Source organism: Lontra canadensis, unplaced genomic scaffold, assembly GCF_010015895.1.
Source record: "Lontra canadensis isolate GAN:19392208 unplaced genomic scaffold, GSC_riverotter_1.0 scaffold126, whole genome shotgun sequence".
Taxonomy (NCBI): Eukaryota; Metazoa; Chordata; class Mammalia; order Carnivora; family Mustelidae; genus Lontra; species Lontra canadensis.
In genome coordinates, this window is record NW_022631120.1 from 558,521 (window position 1) to 583,681 (window position 25,161).

The following is a 25,161-nucleotide window of genomic DNA, read 5'->3' on the forward strand; positions in this document are numbered from 1 at the left end:
TGGGCACAATTCCTGTCTCAATATCTTTATTTTGAAAGAGATATTTCAAATCCAATAAGTATCAGTCTGGCCAAGCAGTGTTCATGTTTGAAGCATTTAGTGAGTGGGGGGATTTGGTGAACAGTTTTTGGTGTCCTGTCCTGATTCCCTTTACCCATGAATTTAAAGATTATTTGTTTGTCAGAGGGAGCATGTGCACAAGCAAGGGGAGCAGCAGGCAGAGGGAGAAGCAGGCTCCCCGCTGAGCAGGGAGCCCTATGTGGGACTCGATCCCAGGACCCTGGATCATGACCTGAGCTGATGGCAGATGCTTAACCGACTGAGCCACCCAGGCGTCCCTTGCCCATGAATTTAAATCTCTGGTCCAGACTCTGCTTCTAGAGAACCCGACCTGTGATGGTTGGTCCCAGGAGAGGGTCCCAAGGAAACTGACCCTAAGAGATTCTGAGGTTGGTCACTTCCATGGGTGGCTGTCAGTGAGCCTCAGTCCCTGGTGCTAGGTGATTTACCAGTCATCCCTGGTTTGCAAGAGCACAGCAATTGTTAAGCCTTTTACTTGTGGGAAGATTGGAGGGGGGCACAAGAGAAAAGAGATGTATTAGCTTGTTGTCCTATTGCTGGCATTTGAGAGGTTCAAGAACATTCATATTATAAGGACAGTTGCTGAAGACTCCACATGCTCATGGCAGTCAATCACTAACTCAGAGGAAAGTGTGCAAGTCAGAGGGTGTCCTTGGAAGCACTGAAAGGGGTGATTGCATGAAAGGCCAGGCCCGGGACTTAACTGCAAGAGTGATATCACTTTGGAGAAGGCTGAATTCTCAGCCCGGACAAGTCTATGGCAGGTCTGTGACCTCTATGACAAGCGAGGTCCCTGTTTGGGAGAGAGCAGGATTCTGAGATCTGTTTTCAAGTATCTGAATTCCCAGATTCCCTTGAATTCTTACAACTGCAGTAGATTCCCTTGTTGGAAGACAGAGTCCTCCTGCTTGCTTAAATACCACGGGGGAGCCACATGGGATAGAATCACCTGGAGAATGATAGAGGCTCTCTCTGATCTGCCCCTTCTGTCTTCCTAGCCACCAGACCAATAGCTAAGGTCAAGCCTCAGCATGATCCAATGGGGCAAGGTTAGGTTTGCTAGCGGAGGGGTAGGGTGTTAAATCCAAAAGGAGCCACAGGACCCATTTGCAACCAGGAGAGTGGGCTGGGGAGTGAATACCGTGGTGCTGGATTAGGTGATAGTGAATTTAAAGTGGCCTACGGGAGATTATTATTTTTTTTAACTACAAGATAATCTTCTTCGATACAAGATTTAACAGCCTGGCAAGGACCCTGGAGATAGGTCTAATATTCTGCTGGGATGGGTCTTGGAAACCCGGAAGAAGATATGGCTCCACTAAATTGGGTAGAGAAGCCGGAATTGCTAGGGCTGCCTATGGAAGGTTTGCAGTGAAGCCTTTCCCTTAGCTCACACCTGCCTGTGACTTCATGGGAGGTCCCTTATACTCAGTTGTTGAAGGTGGGGAGACCTGAGCCAGGTTCATGGGTGAGTAGGCCTGCTGTGTTTGATGGAAGTGAAAATTCATTGCCCTCACACCTTCTCCCCACTGAGGGGTGGTTTGGATGCACAGCGGTGTGGGGAAATACTACCTACGGGCAGAGCTTTGAGCAGTGTAGTCATTCGCTGTGTGGAAGGAGAAGTAGCCCAAGGTAAGGGCTGCCTATGGGGATTGATGAGCAGCGACAATGGCTTAGCTAATTAATCAGGGGCCTGGAATAAGTGAGATTGAAAGGTAGGAGAAAAGGGATTTTTGGGAGGAGGCACCTGGTTGGACGTGTGGGAGCAGACCTGAAGTGCGAATTATACACACTAGCGTTCGAGAAACAGCATCTACTGGGGAATAGTCATGGGCCATGGGGACACAATGACTCAGCCAGTTGATGTCAGCCAACCTTTATTGTTGGCCACCCCAGTGCTTGGGCAGTGAGCTTATGAATGGAGTAATCATGGTGGGAGATACAAAGACTAGGTAGGGACCCGTCAGTGTGGGGTCTCTCCATTCAGGCTTAGCTAACTGTTGCTGAATGGTTGACCATCAATGAGAGCCTGACGCCGAGCTCCTGACACTCCTCAAGGTGAGCCAACAGCCACTTGGTGGCACATGGATTAAATTGAACCCCTTCTACCCTGGGAAGAACAATACTTCATCATGGCTGGGATAGATACATCTTCTGATTATGAGTTTGACCCTTCCACCTGCAACGTCTCCATGGGAACCACTGTTCAAGGGCTTAAAGAATAACTCATCAACATTGGGTCCTGTAGCACCAAGGGACATACTTCATAGAAAATAGGGTGTGCAGGAGGCATATGACCCCCAGATCCATACTTCATCCCATATCATTGAGAGGCTGCTGGCCCGAAGTGTCAGTCAAGTCCTCTGGGAAATAGATGGTGAGAACGAGCTTTGGAAGTAGATAAAATGTCTTTGAAAGATTAAAGGGGAGTGAAGCAGAATGGGGTATGGAAAGCTTTCAGGCTCTAATGGAATCTCATATCTGTGGAAAAGGAAGGGAGGAACCAGGACGAGGGATGGCAAGATGAAGACCTCAGTGCCCATCTGGCAAGGTCAACAGGGAGTCCCAGGGCAATGGGTGCCTCTAGAGCCCCACCCGGGACAGAGATGCTTAGTCGTGGGCTGAGGGAAGCCTGGGAAGAGTGTGGCCTCTGATCAAAAGCTGAGGCAGATCTCGCGGGTGCTGCAGCCCAGAGGATGTCCCCAGGATGCACTCCTTGAAGCTGAACAGCAAATTCTGTTTAAAAAAAAAAAAAAAGATTTTATTTATTCATTTGAGACATAGAGAGATCAAGTGCACAGAGGGAGAAGCAGATTCCCTGCTGAGCAGGGAGCCCGACCTGGGGCTCAATCCCAGGACCCTGGGATCAGGATCTGAGTCGAAGGCAGACTAAGTCACCAGGCACTGCAGCAAATTCTTCCTTGAAGGGAGGTTTGAGTGGCATCCTTCCACGGCTGTCACCATTGACACCCCATGTCCTGTGGATCCACACGCTCACAGGGCATTTCCCTCAGGGTTCTAGTGGACTCTGTTCAAGGGTAGACTCAGCAAGGGGAAGTGGCAGGAGGGTCTTGGGGCTTCCTCTGGTACTCATCATTTTCCTCTTGCATGATCCACTCTAAATTCCCGTTTTCAGCTGTCCTTGGTGCTTTACCGGGAGGTGTGACCCAAGTCCTCATTTTGGAGGGGTCTGAGCCCCTGTAATTCTCTCCTCTGGTTGGGGCTGTGGCGCTTGTCCATTTACGTTCACAACTGGACAGAGGAGTCCCAACGGGTATCCACGGGGATCCCCGGAATCCCACACATATCCCTCCTCGTTCCACCTCCGCCTGAGAGTCAGGGACCGTGATCCCCCCAACCCCCACCAACCCACCCCCGGTGGTGATTGCTCTCCTTGTCTGTTGTTCCCTGGGCACCAGGCATTCAAAGGACCCAGGATGCAGCCTTAACCTGCAGTTTGTGGAGACCTTTGCTGTGTTCTCTGGCAAGAGCATGGCCCCCCATCTGTGGACCAGGACATTTAGCCCTGCAGAGCCCAGAGCGGTGAGAACAGGAAGCGTGAAATGCTGCAGTGGGACACTGGCAATGATGATAAGGGACGATTTCTGCTTCTGTGCCTGGGGTCCTGGATCCATGTGTTAGAGGTTTCTGATTCCCTGCGGATACCACACCCTGAAGATGGCACCCATCCTCGCCGATAACTGCCTTGGAACCCACGCCCCAGCATGAGGGATATCTACACTGCTGACCTCAGGGCGCAGAACTCATGGTTGAGTACAGTAGGGTTGAACAAAAGATGCATACTGAGAATCAGGCTGCCGGTTTCTCTTCTCAGACATGGATAACCAGGAAAGAGAGGGGAAGGCTCTTGTTCAGAAAAAAAGAAAAAAAAAATCCAGATACTGATATTTGTATATACCTCAGTAAATGCTCACCTCTCTGCTGGTGGGGAGATCTTTTTAAAAATCAGATTATAGGGGCACCTGGGCAGCTCACTTGGTTAAGTGTCCAACTCTTGATCTCTGCTCAGGTCTCGATCCCAGGGTCGTGAGTTCAAGCCCCGTGTTGGGCTCCTTGCTGGGCATGGAGCCTACATAAAAAAAGAAAAATCAGATTATCTGATTATGTTTGAACACTTGAAAAGTGATACTGGTAGGCATTTGACAGATATGGTGGAGGATGAGGAGAAGAAAAATTAAGCACAGTATCTAGAAAACTAGCTTAGTATTTCAAAAACTAAGGAGATCATGTTGTTGTTGTTGTTTTAAACACCACCTACCAACTTATGAATTCAAATTTTTATAGGGTTTATAGCCTCCTTCTGGAATGTCAGAGTGAGGGGTCCAGCAGGCTTTGCTCACCACCATATCCCAAGTGCTTAGCATGGGAGCTAGTGCACAGGGGACTTTTAACAACAGTTGAATAGTTGAACAAAAAAGCAAGCTAGTCTTATTTATAATCTAGGAAGCAAATATAATATAGGAAAACTTGGGTATAAGACCAAACCCTATTATAACATGACTTAATAGCCATGTGATACAATATTAGAAATCACAACATGAGGTACCTGTGTGGCTCAGTCAGTTAAGCATCTGCCTTCTGGCTCAGGTCATGATTTCAGGGTTCTGAGATCAGGCCCCACATTGGGCTCCCTGCTGAGCAGGGAGCCTGCTTCTCCTTCTACCTCTCCTGATCTCCCTACTTGTGCACACTCTCTCTCTCTTTCTCTCTGTCAAATAAATAAAATCTTAAAAAATAAATCACAACGTGATTATCTGTAACAATGTAACAAGTAACATAAATATGTATAATTCGAAATAGAAATATTTCATAACAAAGGGAATCAAATAATATTTTACTGTTATAATTAATATATTGATGAGATTGCATTATGATTATATAATTAGCATAATATCATTATATACTTCAATTTGCTATAATTATAACATACAACAATTATTTTAGTTTTTATTTTTATTTCTTTCTCTATTTATTGTTTTAAATTAACATGTAATGTATTATTGGCTTCAGGGGTACAGGTCTGTGTTCATCAGTCTTACACAATTCGTAGCACTCACCATAGCACATACCCTCCTCAATGTCCATCACCCAGCCCCCCAGTAACCCTCATTTTGTTTCTGAGATTAAGAGTCTCTTATGTTTTGTCCCCTCCCCGGGCCCATCTTGTTTCATTCTTTTCCTCCCTACCTCCCATGACCCCCAGCCCTGCCTCTCAGATTCCTCATATCAGAGATATATGAAAATGGTCTTTCTCTGATTGATTTATTTCGCTTGGCATAATACCCTCTAGTTCCATCCATGTCATTGCAAATGGCAGGATTTCAGTTTTTTTGATGGCCACACAATATTTCATTGTATATATGGACCACATCTTTATCCATTTATCTGTTGATGGACATCTAGGTTCTTTCCATAGTTTGGCTATTGTGGACATTGCTGCCATAAACGTTTGGGTGCACGTGCCCCTTTGGATCACTACATTTGTATCTTTAGGGTAAATACCAAGTAGTGCAATTGCTGGGTCATAGGGTAGCTCTATTCTCAACTCTCTGAGGAACCTCCCTACTGTTTTCCAGAGTGGCTGCACCAGCTTGCATTCCCACCAACAGTGTAGGAGGGTTCCCCAGTCTCTGCATCCTCGCCAACATCTGTCATTTCCTGACTTGTTAATTTTAGCCATTCTGACTGGTGTGAGGTGGTATCTCACTTTGGTTTGGATTTGTATCTCCCTGATGCCGAGAGATGTTGAGCACTTTTTCATGTGTCTGTTGTCCATTTGGGTGTCTTCTTTGTAGAAATGTCTCTTCATGTCTTCTGCCCATTTCTTAATTGGATTCTTTGTTCTTTGGGTGTTGAGTTTGAGAAGTTACTTATAGATTTTGGGTACTCGCCCTTTATCTGATATGCCATTGCAAATATCTTCTCCCATTCTGTCAGTTGTCTTTTGGTTTTGTTAACTGTTTCCTTTGCTGTGCAAAAGCTTTTGATCTTGATGAAGTCCCAATAGTTCATTTTTGCCCTTCCTTTCCTTGTCGTTGGTGATATTTCTAGGAAGAAGTTGCTGCGACTGAGGTCGAAGGGGTTGCTGCCTGTGTTCTCCTCAAGGATTGTGATGGATTCCTGCCTCACATTGAGGTCTTTCATCCATTTTGAGTCTCTTTTTATGTGTGATATAAGGAAATGGTCCAGTTTCATTCCTCTGCATGTGGCTGTCCAATTCTCCCAACACCATTTGTTGAAGACTCTGTCTTTTTTCCATTGGACATTCTTTCCTGCTTTGTCGAAGATTAGTTGACCATAGAGTTGAGGATCTATTTCTGGGCTCTCTATTCTGTTCCATTGATCTATGTGTCTGTTTTTATGCCAGTACCATACTGGTGATTGATGATGACAGCTTTGTAATAGAGCTTGAAATCTGGAATTGTGATGCTGCCAACTTTGGTTTTCTTTTTCAACATTCCTCTGGCTATTCGGGGTCTTTTCTGGTTTCATATAAGTTTTAGGATTATTTGTTCTATTTCTTTGAAAAACATGGATGGTATTTTGATAGGGATTGCATTAAATGTGTAGTTTACTTTAGGTAGCATAGACATTTTCACAATATTTGTTCTTCCAATCCATGAGCATGGAAAGTTTTTCCATTTCTTTGTGTCTTCCTCAATTTCTTTCATGAGTACTTTATCTTTTCTGAGTACAGATTCTTTGCCTCTTTGGTTAGGTTTATTCCTAGGTATCTTCTGGTTTTGGGTGCAGTTGTAAATGGGATCGGCTCCTTAATTTCTCTTTTTTCTGTCTTGCTGTTGGTATATAGAAATGCAACTGATTTCTGTGCATTGATTTTCTATCCCGACACTTACCTGAATTCCTGTATAAGTTCTAGCAGTTTTGGAGTGGAGTCTGTTGGGTTTTCCACATAGTGTATCATTGGCAAAGAGTGAGAGTTTGACATTTTTCTTTGGTGATTCAGATACCTTTTATTTCTTTTTGTTGTCTGATTGCTGAGGCTAGGAATTCTAGTACTGCATTGAATGGCAGTGATGACAGTGGACAGCTCTGCTGTGTTCCTGACCTTTGGAGAAAAGTTCTCAGTTTTTCTCTATTGAGAATGATGTTCGCTGTGGGTTTTTCATAGATGGCTTTTATGATATTGAGGTATGTCCCATCTATCCTTACACTGTGAAGAGTTTTTATTTTTTAATTTAATTTTATTTTTTCAGTGTTCCAAGATTCATTGTTTATGTTCCACACCCAGTGCTCCATGCAATACGTGCCCTCTTTAACACCCACCACCAAGCTCACCCTCCTGCCCCCCCCAAAACCCTCAGTTTGTTTCTCAGAGTCCACAGTTTCTCATGGTTCATCTCGCCCTTCCATTTCCCCCAATTCACTTTTCCTTTCCTTCTCCTAATGTCCTCCATGCTATTCCTTATGCTCCACAAGTAAGTGAAACCATATGATAATTGACTTTCTCTGCTTGACTTATTTCACTCAGCATAATCTCCTCCAGTCCCATCCATGTTGATACAAAAGGTGGTTATTTATCCTTTCTGATGGAGGTGTAATATTCCATTGTATATCTGGACCATATCTTCTTCTTCTTTTTTTTTTTTAAGATTTTATTTATTTATTTGACAGACAGAGATCACAAGTAGGCAGAGAGAGAGAGGGGAAAGCAGGCCCCCTGCCGAGCAGAGAGCCTGACGCGGGGCCCGATCCCAAGACCCTGGGACCATGACCTGAGCTGAAGGCAGACGCCCTAACCCACTGAGCCACCCAGGCGCCCCTGGACCATATCTTCTTTATCCATTCATCTGTTGAAGGGCATCTTGGCTCTTTCCACAGTCTGGCGATTGTGGCCATTGCTGCTATGAACATTGGGGTACATGTGGCCCTTCTTTCACTGTATCTGTATCTTTGGAGTACATACCCAGGGTTGCAATTGCAGGGTCATAGCTCTATTTTAAATTTATTAAGGAACCTCCACACTGTTTTCCAAAGTGGCTGTACCAACTTGCATTCCCACCAACAGTGTAAGAGTGTTCCCCTTTCTCCACATCCTCTCCAGCACTTGTTGTTTCTTGCCTCGTTAATTTTGGCCATTCTAACTGATGTAAGGTGGTATCTCAGTGTGGTTTTGATTTGAATTTCCCTGATGGCCAATGATAATGAACATTTTTCCATGTGTCTGTTAGCAACTTGTATGTCTTCTTTGGAGAAGTGTCTGTTCATGTCTTCTGCCCATTTTTTGAAGTGATTTTCTGTTTTTTGGGTGTTGAGTTTGAGGAGTTCTTTATAGATCTTGGATATTAGCCCTTTGTTCGTAGTGTCATTTGCATGGGTTACCTCTCTGTTTTGTTGACTGTTTCCTATGCTGTGCAGAAGCTTTTTTTATCTTGATGAAGTCCCAAAAATTCATTTTTGCTTTTGTTTCCTTTGCCCTTGGAAACGTGTCTTGAAAGAAGTTGTTGTAGCCAATGTCGAAGAGGTTACTGCCCATGTTCTTCTCTAGGATTTTGACAGATTCCTGCCTCATGTTGAGGTCTTTTATCCATTTCAAGTTTATCTTGTGTATGGTGTAAGATAATTGTCGAGTTTCATTCTTCTACACATAGCTGTCCAATTTTCCCAGCACCATTTATTGAAGAGACTGTCTTTTTTCCACTGGATATTTTTTCCTGCTTTGTTGAAGATTATTTGACCATAGAGTTGTGGGTCCCTATGTGGGCTCTCTACTCTATTCCACTGGTCTAGAAGTCTGTTTTTGTTCCAGTACCATGCTGTCTTGGTGATCACAGCTTTGTAGTAAAGCTTGAAATCAGGCAATGTGATGCCCCCAGTTTTGTTTTTCTTTTTCAACATTTCCTTAGCGATTCAGGGTCTCTTCTGGTTCCATACAAGTTGTAGGATTGTTTGTTATTGCACTTTGAAAAATGCCGGTGGAATTTTGATTGGGATGGCATTGAAAGTGTAGATTCCTCTGGGCAGTATAGACATTTTAACAAATGTTTATTCTTCTGGTCCATGAGCATGGAATGCTTTTCCGTCTTTTTGTGTCTTCTTCAATTTCTTTCATGAGTGTTCTGTAGTTCCTTGAGTACAGATCCTTTACCTCTTTGGTTAGGTTTATTTCCAGGTATCTTATGGTTCTTGGTGCTATAGTAAATGGAATTAATTCTCTAATTTATCTTTCTATACTTTCATTGTTAGTGCATAAGAAATCAACTGATTTCTGTACATTGACTTTGTATCCTGCTACATTACTGAATTGCTGTAGGAGTTCTAGTAGTTTGGAGGTGGAGTCTTTTGGGTTTTCCATATAAAGTATCATGTCATCTGTGAAGAGAGTTTGACTTCTTTGCCAATTTGAATATTTTATTTCTTTTTCTTGTCTGATTGCTATTGCTTGGACTTCTAGTACTATGTTGAACAGCAGTGGTGAGAGTGGGTATCCTTGTCGTGTTCCTGATCTCAGAGGGAAGGCTGTCAGTCTTTCCCCATTGAGAATGATATTCACTGTGGGTTTTTCATAGATAAACTTTATGAAGTCGAGGAATGTTCTGTCTATGCTATACTTTGAAGAGTTTTAATCAGGAATGGATGCTGTATTTTGTCAAATGCTTTTTCTGCATCAATTGAGAGGACTGTGTGGTTCTTCTCTCTTCTCTTATTGATTTGTTCTATCTCATTGATCGATTTGCAAATGTTGAACCACCCTTGTATTCCAGGATAAGTCCTACCTGGTTATGGTGGACAATCTTTTTAATATATGGTTGTATCCTATTAGCTAGGATTTTGTTGAGAATCTTGGCAACTGTGAAGAGTTTTGATCAAGAAAGGATGCTGTACTTTGTCAAATGCTTTTTCAACATCTATTGAGAGTATCATATGGTTCTTGTTCTTTCTTTTATTAATGTAGTGTATCACATTGATTGATTTACAGATGTTGAATTAACCTTGCAGCCCAGTAATAAATCCCACTTGGTTGTGGTGAATAATCATTTTAGTGTACTGTTGGATCCTATTGGATAGCATTTTGGTGACAATTTTTGCATCTATGTTCATGAAGGTATTTGGTCTATAATTCTCCTTTTTGATGAGGTCTTTGTGTGGTTTTAGGATCAAGGTAATGCTGGCCTCATAAAATGAGTTTGGAAGTTTTCCTTCCATTTCTATTTTTTGAAATAGTTTCAGGAGAATAGGTATTAATTCTCCTTTAGATCTTTGGTAGAATTCCTCTGGGAAGACATCTGGCCCTGGGCTCTTGTTTGTTGGGAGATTTTTGATGACTGCTTCAATCTCTTTACTGGCTATGGGTCTGTTCAGCTTTTCTATTTCTTCCTCGTTCAGTTTTGGTGTTCATGTGTCTCTAGGAATGCATCCATTTCTTCCAGATTGTCTAATTTGTTGGCATACAAGTTCTCATAAGATGTTCTTTTAATTGTTTGTATTTGTTTGGTGTTGTTTTTGCTCTTTCCTTTCTCATTCATGATTTTATTTATTTGGGTCTTTTCTCTTTTCTTTTTGATACATCTGGTGAGGAGTTTATCAAATTTATTAATTCTTTCAAAGATCTATCTCCTGGCTTCTATTCCACTGGGTTTCTGCTCTGATCTTTATTATTTCTCTTCTCCTGCTGGGTTTAGGCTTTCTCTGCTTTTCTTTCTTTCAGCTCTTTTATGTATAGGGTTAGATTGTGTACTTGAGACCTTTCTTGTTTCTATTGAAAGGTTTGTATGGCTATATACTTTCGTCTCAGGACTGCCTTTGCTACATTCCAAAGATTTTGAACTGTTTTTTCATTTTAATTTGTTTCCATGAATTTTTTAAGTTCTTTAATTTCCTGGTTGACCCATTCATTCTTTAGTAGGATGCTCTTTAGCCTCCATGTATTTGAGTTCTTTCCAACTTTCCTCTTGTGCTTGATTTCAAGTTTCAAAGCATTATGGTTTGAAAATATGTGGAGAATGATCCCAGTCTTCTGGTACTGGTTGAGACCTGATTTGTGATCAGATGTGATCTATTCTGGAGAATGTTCCATGTGGACTAGGGAAGAGTGTGTGTTCTGTTTATGTTATAATTTATATATATTCATTAGATTACATTATGATTATGTAATTAGCATAATATCTTATGGACTTCAATTTGATATTATTATAACATACTAACATTTTCAGTTTTTATTTTTATTTATTTATTTATTTATTTATTTTTAAAGATTTTATTTCTTTATTTGACAGAGAGATCACAAGCAGGCAGAGAGGCAGGCAGAGAGAGAGGAGGAAGCAGGCTCCCTGCTGAGCAGAGAGCCCGATGCGGGGCTCGATCCCAGGACTCCAAGATCATGACCTGAGCTGAAGGCAGCGGCTTAACCCACTGAGCCACCCAGGCGCCCCTTCAGTTTTTATTTTTAAAGATTTAATCATCCATCTTAGAGAGAGAGAGAGAAAGATAGCAGGGGGAGGCAGAAGAAGAGGGAGAGAGAGAATCTCAACTATACTCTGTGCTGAGCATGGAGCTTGATGTCGGGCTCAGTCCCAGTACCCTGAGATCATGATCTGAGCTGAAATCAAGAGTCAGGAGCTTAATAGACTGAGCCATCCAGGTGTCCCATTCACAATAGATTTAAATGTTAGTTGTCACATTACTGATTTGGAGGTTTTTAGATAACTGGTAGGAATTTAAAAGCTATACTATTTTTTCCTACTTTGGGAAATCAGTTGATAACATCCCAAATTTTGAAGTGAGTAAATGGCTGAAGAAGCATATTATTTAGAAACGTGGAAAGCAAATACTAGAAGAGACATTTGGAGCAGTTGAAACTGGTAGATCCCGGGAAGTCCAGTGGACATTTGGGGAAAGTGACGGAAGCATGTATGGTTTCTCTTGATTGACCTTGTAGTGTGTTTGATTCCTCAATTCTGTGTTTGTATTGCATCAATAAAAAATATCCATTAAGTAAATCCATTCTCCAAACAGTTCATTTGAACAAGGTGTTGTGCAATTTTGGTGATCATCTCAGACATATTCCTAGACTTCTTAGGACTGTGGAATCCAGTTGCTGGGGTGGCTTATGTCATTTGTGCTTTCCAGACCAATTTTCTTGGCTTCTGTGCCTATGGGGCAGCTGTGTACTGATGCATGTCCTGGAAGGTGCCAGTGCAGGGCTGAGTAGTTGAGAGTGGTCTGGGAGCTGGGAAGGGTGTTTCCAACAACCTTCACAGAAGTGCTGATACGTGTTTGTAGAACTTACAACCTCAACTGTGTCTGTGGCATGGGGTCTGGTTTCCGGCTTCAGAATCCACATAGTGTGGTGCCTTGGAATATAGAAAGCTTAAAAAGTAGCTGTTGAATGAAATTGAATTATTTGATAAATGCTGAGGCATAAAATCAACTATGAGTTTCAGTGTCATTTTGACTTCTTTAAAGAATTCTTTCAGCTATCGTAATACATATATCATCATATATTTGTTAAATGATACAATATACCTATATGGTAGTAATGGGGAAGGAAATCTTTTCAACAGAGAGCATAGTAGGCATGTGGCTTGCTAGAAGCACTTATTTTTTAAAAAAAGATTTTATTTATTTATTTGACAGAGATCACAAGTAGGTAGCAAGGCAGGCAGACAGCGTGGGGAAGCAGGCTCCCCCTGAGCCAGGGAGCCCAATGCAGGGCTCGATCCCAGGAACCTGAGATCATGACCTGAGCTGAACACAGATGCTTAACTGACTGAGCCACCCAGACACCCCTAAAAACACTTATTTTTAAAAGCATCTATGTGGGGAACCTGGGTGGTTCTATCAGTTAAGTGTCTGACTCTTAATTTCAGCTCAGGTCTTGATGTTGGGGTCAAAAAAACAAAGCATCTATGTAGGGGGGACTTGCTTGTAGGCAGTTATGATAAAGCAGTTTGGAAACTACATTTTCCCCAAAAAGTACAAAGCACTTTCCACACTTACAATTCTCCCAACGGGGTGTCAAAGGTATTATGTCTCGGGAATTCTTATGCATATTTTATAAGTGGGAAAATAGGCCAAGCAAGGCGCCCACCTGAGGCAGAAGTGAATGGGGGAAACCCTAATGGAGTTTAATGTCAGAGGCTGGCCTTCACTCTGTGTAGCTCGGCTTGGTGTGCTAGAGAACTTGGCCTGGCCTCTACCCAGTACCTCCTATCAACTCCTGAGCAAATGATCTGCAATATTACTACTTTTTATAATTCTTTCCCGATTTTCAGTTGTTCTAGGTCCTCCAGTCTTTTCCCCTTTGCATTGTTTTCTTTTTCTTTCTCCTTGTACTTTTCACTCCTGGCCCATTGGAACATTGAAGTTTTATCCTGTCTCTTGTGTATAATTGAAAGCATGTATTTTATTCATATTTTTGATTGACTAAAGATCTTCCTTTGGATGGTGTCCAGAGTCATGACATTGTAATTGAATAGCAAACAGTTATAGCATGGAGTGGTTATATTATTATTCCAAGGAAGGACAATGGCAGGGTAGTAGGGGATCCCAAATGAGAGATGAAGTACTGAGTTGTTTAAAAAAAAAATGGCATTTTCCTGGCATTCCAGAAAAGGGGTGATGGAGCTTCTGTAGTAGGTGCTATTGGGGCAAATGTATCTGAAACCTAGCAGGAGACCCAGACGAGAAGGACCCAGCTTCCTCTGCATCCAAAGACTAGAGGGAAACAACTTTTTTTTTTAATTCGAAGAGAGAGAGAGAATGCAAGAGCAGGGGTAGGGGCAGAGGGAGAGGGACGGTCTTCTGCAGACTCTGTGCTGAGTGCAGAGCCCAACAGGGCTCGATCTCAAGACTCTGAGTTCACGACCTGACCTGAAATCAAGAGTTGGATGCTTAACCAACTGTGCCACCTACGTGCCCCAAAGGAAGCAGTTCTTGCATGGAAATGAAGTGAGTGAATCATTAAGGAATGACAGTCATGCCCAGGTGGCGCGGATGTCTGCAGGTTCTCCCAGTTACATAGCGGCGTGTTGTACAGTCTAAATAACTGGTCCTTATGTGTCACCACCAGAGGATACAGATAAAAGAGGAGGCAGGGTAACCCCGTGGGTCCCAGGGAAGCCAGCCTGGGATGTGCTGTCTCCCTTCCCCTTCTGCACCATAGCAGTCGAAAGACACCAAGTTGCAAATTCCCTGGAGAGTGAAAGACGACGCATGCAAGGAGGTCGCCTGATTTTGTGTCAAGAATGTAGTGATCCTTACGGTCATTGGCCACGGATAATTCTGAGCGGAGCCCAACAAGATTATCTTTCCTTGCTCCTGCAGATTAGGACCTGGAATAATGCAAGTAGGCGTCAAGGAGGGACACAGGATGCTCGTGGACAGCGGGACCCCCATGGTGACCACTGCGTTGTGGAGATCCTTCTGTGTGAGTTTATGCTGCATCATATGTTTGATAGCTGTTTCTGTTACAAGAATTGTCTAACATCAAAGTGGCCTAATCAATCTTCCTTCTCAAGGGCTTGATATTAACGAGAAAACGCAGTTCTAGAGCAACGCTTGAACAGGATCTCTTTTGAGGGTTTGCACTTGGGGCCATACAAGAGAAGAACGTAGAATTTCTTCTGCCATCCAGCATTAAGATGATCTTGCATTGTACGACGGAATCTGTTCGGATGAATATTTGGATTAATTTGTGTTCGGGTATAGAAACAAAATGTATGCTATTAGAAATGCCAGCGTATATATTCTGTTTCTTTTAAAATGAGTTAGCAGGAGAGGTCCCGGGGATAGATTTCAGGACAAACACCCACATAGGCTGACAGGATCTGCCCACATCCATCGCCTCAGTGTCAATTGCATGGACCTGTGTGCTGTCTTCTTGGTGCTTTCTCTCTGGAAGGGCTGTCCTTGGAGATGGTTTTGCCTTAGGGCAAGGAGAGCAGGGAGTGTCTGGGAATCCAGCACCCCCAGAGCCAACCCTTACGTGGTGAAAGGCAATGTTGAGACAAAAAGTACTTAATGCCCCTTGCTCCTGAAGGGAGAGTGGCTTCCACTGTCTTCTGACGTATCCGCCCCCCTCCTGCCTGTGGGGTTGAGCAGATGCTACCTTCTCTAAGGCTTGGCTTGAAATCTCATCCTTGCATGGCTTCCTTCCCTATCCTCCTCCTTCCCCACTCCCCCACTGTTTGTTCCTCAGAATACTTCCTAATAAATCAGTTTCACACGACTCCCCATCTCAGGGTCTGCGTCTGGGGAAGCCGATCTCAGACACTTACCAGATGGAGGTGGCATTGGAATGAGAGATTGGCAGATTGTTGTAGGATGATACTTAGGAAGTTTCCAGGCTCTGACTTTCCTCTGATGACCCATCCTGTTTCTGTCCCCACAGAACTGCTGCATGGTCTTCTGGAGGGTTTTCAGACCCATAGGCATGGCAGGAAAATTAATAATGTATTTAAGTCAAGCTCCCATTTTGCCTGCCAGCAGGTTATTTGCTCATCAATAAGAGACTAGTTATTTTTATGCTTGAGAAGGGAATTCCTTTTTAGCATTCAGATTCATGGCTCTGCTTTGTAAACAAATTACTTCCTGTAACATAATTTATTTCAGTGGGGTGGAAGCAGCACTAAAGTTATCTCTGGTATCTGCATCAATCTATAAATATAAGAGGGAAGGAGAAAAATGAGAGGTGGCAGGATGAGGGGTTGGGGGGTGGTTTAGAGAGACTGCTAATGTTGTTTGAGAATGTTCCATGCACCAGACCTGTGCCTGTAATGGGCAGAATGAGAGCGGGGCAAGGTCAAGCAGTTAGTGATCAGGAAGCCGGGAATTTAAACCCCATAGAACTGAAGTGAGGGAAAAGAAGCTCTTTTGTAGTTTTATTCTTACATATTATGATAATTCTGCTGCTCTTATCTTCTTGCAAATAAATCAGCCTTTTTGGTTTAATTGCCCCATTCTTTTGCATTCTCATTGCCAAAGGTAGGTCAGGGCTCAGTGGACATCTCTTTTTAGTGTGCTTTGGAGTGTCTCTGTCCCCAGAACACAGCTGAGGTTCCCCAATTACTTCTTCCATAAAATTAAGGTTTTTTTGTTTTTGTTTTTGTTTTTGTTTTGTTTTAATCATGGCTTTAGGGAGTCTCCAGCAGTTGAAGGGAAGTCCTTCTTTTGCCAGTTGCTTTCATCGCCCATTTGCTCTGGCCCATGCTTTTGGCCAGAAGGCTAAGCCAATTTCTTATGCATGTCGAGAAGATAGGCCATTTTGCTTTTGAGCTACGCACGAGCCTTGGACCTTGGGCCTTGGCCACTCTTTAAATTTCTTCTTCCCCTCCCGACTGCTGGAGTGGGATGGGTTGATCGGTGCGCCCTTTCCTCCAGGGTCCAGTACAGGAGTCCTTACCACCAGAGAGAAAGCCATGATCCTTACCTGTCTGGTCTCTCCTCTGCTTGTGGGGTACTCCTCTCCGCCCCACCCACATGCTCACCCGAGTGCCTTTGTGCCTGTCCACAGCCCCAATCTGTATTTCCCCGCTGTGAATAGTTAGATGTCTCCTTATGTATTCTCCGCAGAACCACTTAGTCCAACTGCCAATTTCCTGTTGTTTTCTGCTGTTTGGATCATTTTTGTTGTTGAAGTGAACCATCAGAGAGTCTGGGGTTTAGCACTAAAATAGCTTAAGAGATCATCTTTCTGATCCAATCCTCTCTACTTAATTTATCTGATTCATGATGTAAATCATTTCATAATTACCAAAGTCCTGTAATTTTTGGTTCGGGAAACTTTGAAGACAAAAAGGAGAAAACAGAGATCAAGTCTAATGCTGATGGCTACTAATACTTTTGTGTGTCTTTAAAGAAATGCTGTTTATGCCAGTCATTTAAAAATATAGACCGGGGGCACCTCAGTTGGTGGAGTATCCAATTCTTGATCTCAGGTTTTGAGCTTAGGGTGGTGAGTTCAGGCCCCACGTGGGGCATGGACCCTACTTAAAAAAAATAAATAGATAAAAATATAGAGTGGGGAAGGAGGGGCAAGATTGCGGAGAAGTAGGAGACCCTGTTTCAACCAGTCCCCTAAAGTGAGCTAAATATCTACCAGAACATTCTGAACACCCATGAAAGCAGCCCGAGATATAGGATTATACACTTCTGGATCTCTACAGGAGCAAAAGACATCAGTGGAGAGGTAAATCAGAGTGGGAATGCTCGGACTGATATGGGAGGATAAATAAAAGGGGGAGGGAGCCACCAGAAGTGACCCGTTGGAAAGTAATACCCCAATATGAGAGTGCCCTATGGTTGGGGACCAGCATTAAGTTGGAGTCTGGTTAAAAACACTCAAAAAAAAAAAGCAGAAGATCTTAAGGGAAACTGGTGGAATCGGATGATCACGGGCAGGGGCCTAACCCCACGGACCCAGAGTGGTCACCCCCTGCCACCACCGTGCCAGAGAGAGTCCGGTGGGGCCTCCATTCCATGGTCCTTGAGCCCACTGCTTTCTGCTGCTTACACCACCACTGGGCTGGGCACCTTCCTCCCCATGCCTGTGAGCCTGGTGTAGACCCTGAGAGTGGTCTCTGGGCCTGCAGCCTTCCTCGACCTGCATGGCCATGGGGTCTGAGTGCACCCAGCCCACGCCTGAGAGAACCCGGCACAGTCTCAGGTCAGGGCCCTCAGCCCACAGCCTTCCACGAGCTGTGCCTCTGCTGGGTCTGCGTGCACTGGGCGTGGGTGTGGAGCCCAGACAGCAGGGCTGGCACTGGCAGTCACCGAGGTTCGGGCTCGCCCAGACCAATACCCCTTGCGGCTTTAGTGGCACAGGGGTGCAGAGACAAGTGGGGGTCTCAGGCTACCACTGAGATGGTGGCTGGGGGTGAGCCCTCCCTGTGAAGGCTGTGGTGTTCAGCGTAGTTTGCAGGTGGGGTATCTGTGTATTCTGGATCACCCAGAGGGGAGTGGTTCAACATTTGCAAATCAATCAATGTGATAGAACAAAGAGAATAATTCTCAATAAGAGAAGAGAGAAGAACCACACATTCCTCTCAATTGATGCAGAAGAAGCATTTGACAAAATCCAGCATCCGTTCCTGATTAAAACACTTCAAAGTATAGGGGTAGACAGAACATTCCTCAACTTCGTAAAATCTATCTATGAAAAACCCACAGTGAATATCATCCTCAATGGGGAAAAGCTGACAGTCTTCCCTTTGAGATCAGGAACACGACAAGGATGCCCACTCTTGCCACTGTTGTTCAACATAGTACTAGAAGTCCTAGCAACAGTAATCAGATAACAAAGAGAAATAAAATATATTCAAATTGGCAAAGAAGAAGTCAAACTCTCTCTCTTCGCAGATGACATGTTACTTTATATGGAAAACCCCAAAGATTCCACCCCCAACTACTAGAACTCCTACAGCAATTCAGTAATGTGGCAGGATACAAAATCAATGCACAGAAATTGGTTGCTTTCTTATATACTAACAATAAAAATATAGAAAGGGAAATTAGAGAATTGATTCCATTTACTATAGCACCAAGAACCATAAGATACCTGGGGATAAACCTAACCAAAGAGGTAAAGAATCTGTACTCGGAACTACAGACCATTCATGAAAGAAACTGAAGAAGACACAAAAAGATGGAAAACCATTCCATGCTCATGGATCAGAAGAATAAACATTGCTAAAATATCTATATTGCCTAGAACAATCTGTACTTTCAATGCCATCCTGACCAAAATGCCACTGGCATTTTTCAAAGAGCTGAAACAAACAATCCTACAATTTGTATGAAACCAGAAGAGACCCTGAATTGCTAAGGAAATGTTGAAAAAGAAAAACAAAACTGGGGGCATCACATTGCCTGATTTTAAGCTTTACTACAAAGCTGTGATCACCAAGACAGCATGGTACTGGCAAAAAAACAGTCTCCTAGACCAGTGGAATAGAGTAGAGAGCCCAAATATGGACCTGCACCTCAATGGTCAAATAATCTTCAACAAAGCAGGAAAAAATATCCAGTGGAAAAAAGTGGGTTTTTTTTCCCCACTTTTTTTTCCAGTGGAAAAAAGGCAGTCTCTTCAATAAATGATCCTGGGAAAATTGGTCAGCTATGTGTAGAAGAATGAAACTCGACAATTATCTTACACCATACACAAGATAAACTTGAAATGGATAAAAGACCTCAACATGAGGCAGGAATCTATCAAAATCCTAGAGGAGAACATGGGCAGTAACCTCTTTGACATTGGCCACAGCAAATTTTTTCAAGACATGTCTCCAAAGGCAAAGGAAACAAAAGCACAAAAGAACTTTTGGGAGTTCTTCAAGATCAAAAGCTTCTGCACAGCAAAGGAAACAGTCAACAAAACAAGAAGTCAACCCATGGAATGGGAGAAGATATTTGCAAATGACACTACAGAAAAAGGTCTGATATTCAAGATCTATAAAGAATTCCTCAAACTCAACACCCAAAAAATAAAAAATCATGTCAAAAAATGGGGAGAAGACATGAACAGACACTTCTCCAATGAAGACATACAAATGGCTATCAGACACATGAAAAAATGTTCATCATCATTAGCCATCAGGGAGATTCAAATTAAAACCACATTGAGATACCACCTTACACCAGTTAGAATGGTGTAATTAACAAGACAAGAAACAACAAGTGTCGGAGAGGATGTGAGAAAGGGGAACCCTCTTACACTGTTGGTGGGAATGTGAGTTGGTGCAGCCACTTTGGAAAACAGTGTGGAGATTCCTTAGGAAATTAAAAATAGAGCTTCCCTATGACCCTGCAATTGTACTACTGGGTATTTACCCCAAAGATACAGATATAGTGAAAAGAAGGGCCATCTGTACCCCAATGTTCATAGGAGCAATGGCCACAGTTACCAAATTGGAAAGAGCCAAGATGCCCTTCAACAGGTGAATGGATAAAGAAGATATGGTCCATATATACAATGGAATATTATGCCTCCATTGGAAAGGATGAATACCCAACTTTTGTATCAACATGGACGGGACTGGAAGAGATTATGCTGAGTGAAGTAAGTCAAGCAGAGAGAGTCAATTTACCATATGATTTCACTTACTTGTGGAGCATAAGGAATAACATGGAGGACATTAGGAGAAGGAAATGAAAAATGGATTAGGAGGGGGTGATGAACCATGAGAGACTGTGGACTCTGAGAAACAAACAGGGTTTTGGAAGAGAGGGGGGTGGGCAGTTGGGTGAGCCTGGTGGTGGGTATTAAGGAGGGCACGTGTTGCATGGAACACTGGGTATGGTACATAAACAATGAATCTTGGAACACTGAAAAAATAAAAAAAAATATATAGAGTGAATATTTTATTTCCTGCAGACATTTTTTTCTTTCACGATTTTTATACTTAAACATGTAATCACTAAGGGCATATTCACTGTTCAGAATTCCAACAATATAGATCAAGTGAGATGTGCCCTTGGCCCCTCTTTCCTGCCCCTCTTCTCAGTCACCATCATCGGTGTAGTGTACCTCCTTCCTCATCTGTTTCTCTGAATTTACACACATGTATGCACATGGAGAAATAGGTAGTTTTGTTTTATTTATATATATATGTATATATATACACATATATATATATATATTCCCTACAAGAATTGCATTATTATCCATGCTCTGGTCTGAAACTTGCATTCTTTACTTAAAAATATGCTCTAGAGGCCCCTGGGTGGTTCAGTCCATTAAATGTCTGCCTTTAGCTCCTGTTGTGATCTTAGGGTCTTGGCATCAAGTCCCACATCAGGCTCCCTGCTCAGTGTGGAGCCTGCTTCTTCCCCTACCTCTCCCCTGCTTGCACTCTTTCTCTCTCTCAAATAAAAAATCTAAAAAAAAAAAAAAAATTACTGTCTGGACATCTATCTGTGTCTGTCAGTAACCTGGAGGAAAACACATGACTCAGTCAAACTGGGTAATTTGAGGAGGGTTTGATGCTCCGATCCAGGGTCTAGGGAAAACATGGGAACATAGAGCACACTGAGGTCAGTAATTGTGAGGGTACTATTACTACCTCTAGGCCAGGTAGGGGAATGGTGGGGAGGAGTTATGGGAGGGGGGGAGGAGGAGGGAAGCTGGAGAGAGAGAGATGTGTGGAATGGGCTGGTTGGCAGGGCTGAGATTGTCACTGGGGGGCAGCCGTCTGTCTGTCTGCACCAATCCCACAGGGAGGCACCAAGGGGAGTAAAAATCCTTCCTTCCTGCTGCTCCCTTTCTATGATAGATTAAGTGTGTATGTTGCTCCCATATTAATATGTTTCACGTTCTAACCCCCTATCCGATGGTTTTTGGGGTGGAGGGCTGTTGGGAGGCAGTTAGGGTCATGAGGGTGGGGCCCCATCGATGGCGCTAGGGCCTCATAGAACGAAACTTGAGAAGGCTTGCTGGCCCTCAGTCCACGTGTATGCACTAAGAATGGCCAGGGAGCACATAACAAGAAGGGGGTCATGTGCAAGCCAGGAGAAGAGCCCCCCCGCCCCCCGGCCAGCCTAGTTCAACTTTCCAGGTTCCAGAACTATGAGGAAGAAAATGTCTGTTGTTTAATCCGACCCCAACCCCACCCCCCTTGGGGTATTTTGCGATGCAGCCCCAACTGACTAATACACTCCTGATCTTGGAAGGAGATTCTCACTGGCTGACCCTTATGGGAAGCTGGAGAGTAAGAGAGTGTGTGAGTGTGTATCGATGCACTCCGTAGACTTGAGCGTCCCAAGAACAGTACAGGCACATTCTTAGAGACTTAATTCTTCCAATAAATTTCAGTACCTCTATATGACAGGCATTGTTCTAGGGGCAAGAGAATACTGTCAAAAAAACAACAACCACTGTCCATCAGAAGCTCACAGTTACCCTGTGGCGCAGAATGCAAAGCATTCCCTAGCGCCCATGTACCAGAGTTGGCTCAAGATCTCTGCTAGGGGTGGGAATCTATGCTGCTTTGATTTTCCTAATTGAAACAGTGTTGTGGGACTGTCCTTGTCGGTGCGTCTTTCTGTGCGTGTAATAGTATTTCTCTCCGGCAGATACTAAGAATTGTTGGATTAAAGGAAATACGCATGGGGGCATCTGGGTGTCCCAGTCGATTAAGGGTCCGACATTTGGTTTCGGCTGAGGTCATGATTTCATGGGTCATGAGATTGACCTCTGTGTTGGGTTCCAGACTTAGCCCAGAGTCTGTTGAAACTCTCTCTCCCTCTCCACCTGCCCCCCTCTAAAAAACATGAATCTTTAAAAAAAGTAAAGGAAACGCACATACTTAATGTTAAATAGGCTCATGAAGTCCCCGTCCTCCCTTGATAACAGTTGTTTCCACTTTGTCAGAGTTTTACTCTTCTGATGGGGGCAGGGGACAGGGATAGCTGGTAGTTGTTTGAGTCTGAGCCTTCGTGTTATTCAAATTTGAACCTTTAAACATATCTACAGCCATTGGTGATTTTTATTTGGTGAGTTGCCCTGCCTGTTAATATCTTTTGGCTAGTTTTTTTTTTTTTTTTTTTTTTTTTTTTTTTAAGGCTGCTCCTTTCTTGTCTACGCTACAGGCCAAGGTTTCCCATTTCCCTCGGATCCTGCTTGTCTTCCGTCTTTCACAGATTCCTCAGAAATGTATGTGCAAAGCACCTCCCACTTTGTTTCTCATGGCTATTATGGAATTCAAATACATTTTTAAAAAAAATATTCTGTTATGACCAGAGGTTTGCAGCCTGGAACATGATCTAGCCCAGGGATTGCCAGCCTTTTTCTGTAAGGGCCACTAGTAAATATTTAAGCCTTCACAGGCCAGCTGGTTTCTGTCTTGACTGCTCAGCCTGTTTTCATGCAAAAGGAGCCATCACTGATAAATGATGGATGGATGTGGCCATGTTTGAATCAACCTGATTTATAAAACAGGCATTGGGCAGGATCTGACCCAAAGGCCCTCATTTGTGGACACCCGACCTGTTTTGTTTTGTTTTAATGATTGTATTTATTAATTTGTCAAAGAGAGAGCACAAGCTGGGGGGAGCAGCAGGCAGAGAGCCTGAAGTGGGGCTTGATCCCAGGACCCTGGGATCATGACCTGAGTTGAAGGCAGACACTTAACTGACTGAACCACCCAGGCACCCCAGATGTCTGTTTTTTGTAACAGATGAGCAGTTGGGAGCCTAGAGGAGAGTGAGTGGAAAAACTAGATCGGTCGCCTCTTCTCTGTACTCACATGTGAATCTGTGATCTTTCTTCCACTTGGCTCTTTTTGTTAGAAAGATACCTAAACATGTCTTCCTTGGAAAAAAAAAAGGTTACTTTCAATTTCTTCCTCTGTGTCTGTGACTGGAAAGCAAAGAAAGTCCAGGCCACCTTGCTTAGGAGGGAGCCACTGAGAGTCAGAGAACTGGGCATGCTGGGAGATTGTTGGCATCAGGACCAACGGGCGCTCTCGTTCACATATTGTCTTTCCCTTTTAGGAGCCGTTAGAGACATTAGGCAAGATTAATGAAGCATAAAGTATTTGAGCCCTTCTAAGACAAGACTCAAGCATAGCCATAAACGTTATTACTCTGTTTTCATCCACAGAGCCCCACAGGGCATAGAATTTGATATCCTGGTAAAAGCGGTGTCTCTTTTTGTCCAGCTTTGGGCGATAGGAAAGGGCTTACACTTGAAGTTAGGATTGAGGCTTGAGTCTGTGCCTGACACTTACAAGCTGTGTGAGCTTGAAAAAAACGACTTCAACCCCCAGGTTGTCATTCCATGTGAGTGAGAAAAACGTGAATTGTGATGCCAGTCTCATAGGGTTGTTGTGAAGATTAAGCAAGACGGTGTGTAAGAAGGTAATTGCTACGTTGCAAAGCATTGTAAAAACAGAAGTTATTAGTATATGGATTGAGAATAGAAGCCCTGCTACAAGCAGCAAATTAGTGCCAATGGCTGTGATTGGGTATTTGAAATGCAGGGAATTGGGCATATCAATGAAACCCTACACTGCGAACATGTTAACTACAGAGCCCGTATGACATTTAGTAGCAATGAAATGTTAATTTATTTTGGTTTAAATTTTATTGTTCCCGGGAGCTTTATATCAAGTTTAGCATGTCTACTTTTAATCGTTTTGTGATTATCTAGGAGAATAAATTAAATTTTCTTTCCATTTGGGTTTTTTTTTTAAAGATTTTATTTATTTATTTGGCAGAGATCACAAGTAGGCAGAGAGGCAGACAGAGAGAGAGGAAGGGAAGCCGACTCCCCACTGAGCAAAGAGCCCGATGTGGGGCTCGAACCTAGGACCCCAAGATCATGACCTGAGCTGGAGGCAGAGGCTTTAACCCACTGAGCCACCCAGGCACTCCCCCGGGGGTGGGGGTGTTGAAATGAAGTGTCCCCTTTCAAAAGGCAACTGTATACAATTTCCTTTAAAAAGACAACTGTGTACAATGTAGTACTGCTTGGATCTGAGGAATACCGTGCTCTAGTGAATTGCCCTTGTTTGTTTTACAAAGTCATTCTTCATGCTCCTTTTTTTATTTAAACAAGGTGGTAGGACCTCATGGATCTAGCGTCCACCTGGTTTGAATTCCAACTTTCACATTTATCAGCTACGTCCCTTTGGACAACATACTTACTCACTGTTTCTCACTTCTTTCATCCATAAAATTGGGATTATAGTTCATACCATTTTTTAATGGCTTGTTTTAAGAATTGGATGTGTCTTTGCATGTTAAACTGTTTGGAGCAATGCTTGGCCTGTACTGAGAGCTCACTAGGTACTCGCAGACCTCAGAGATATGGTTTGGTTTCAGACCGCCACAAGAAAGCAAATATTTGTAGTAAAGTGGGTGAAGTGAATTTTTTTGGTTTCCCAGTGTATACGAAAGTTATACTCACAATATACTGTAGTCTGTTAAGTGCGAAATAACATTATATCTCAAAAACCCCCATGAGGTACAGACCTTAATTTAAAAAAATACTTTATGACTAAAAATTGCTAGCCATCATCTGAACTTTCAGTGAGTTGCAATCCCTGATCACAGATCCCCATGACAAATAGAGTCATCATGAAAAAGTTCAAAATATTGTGA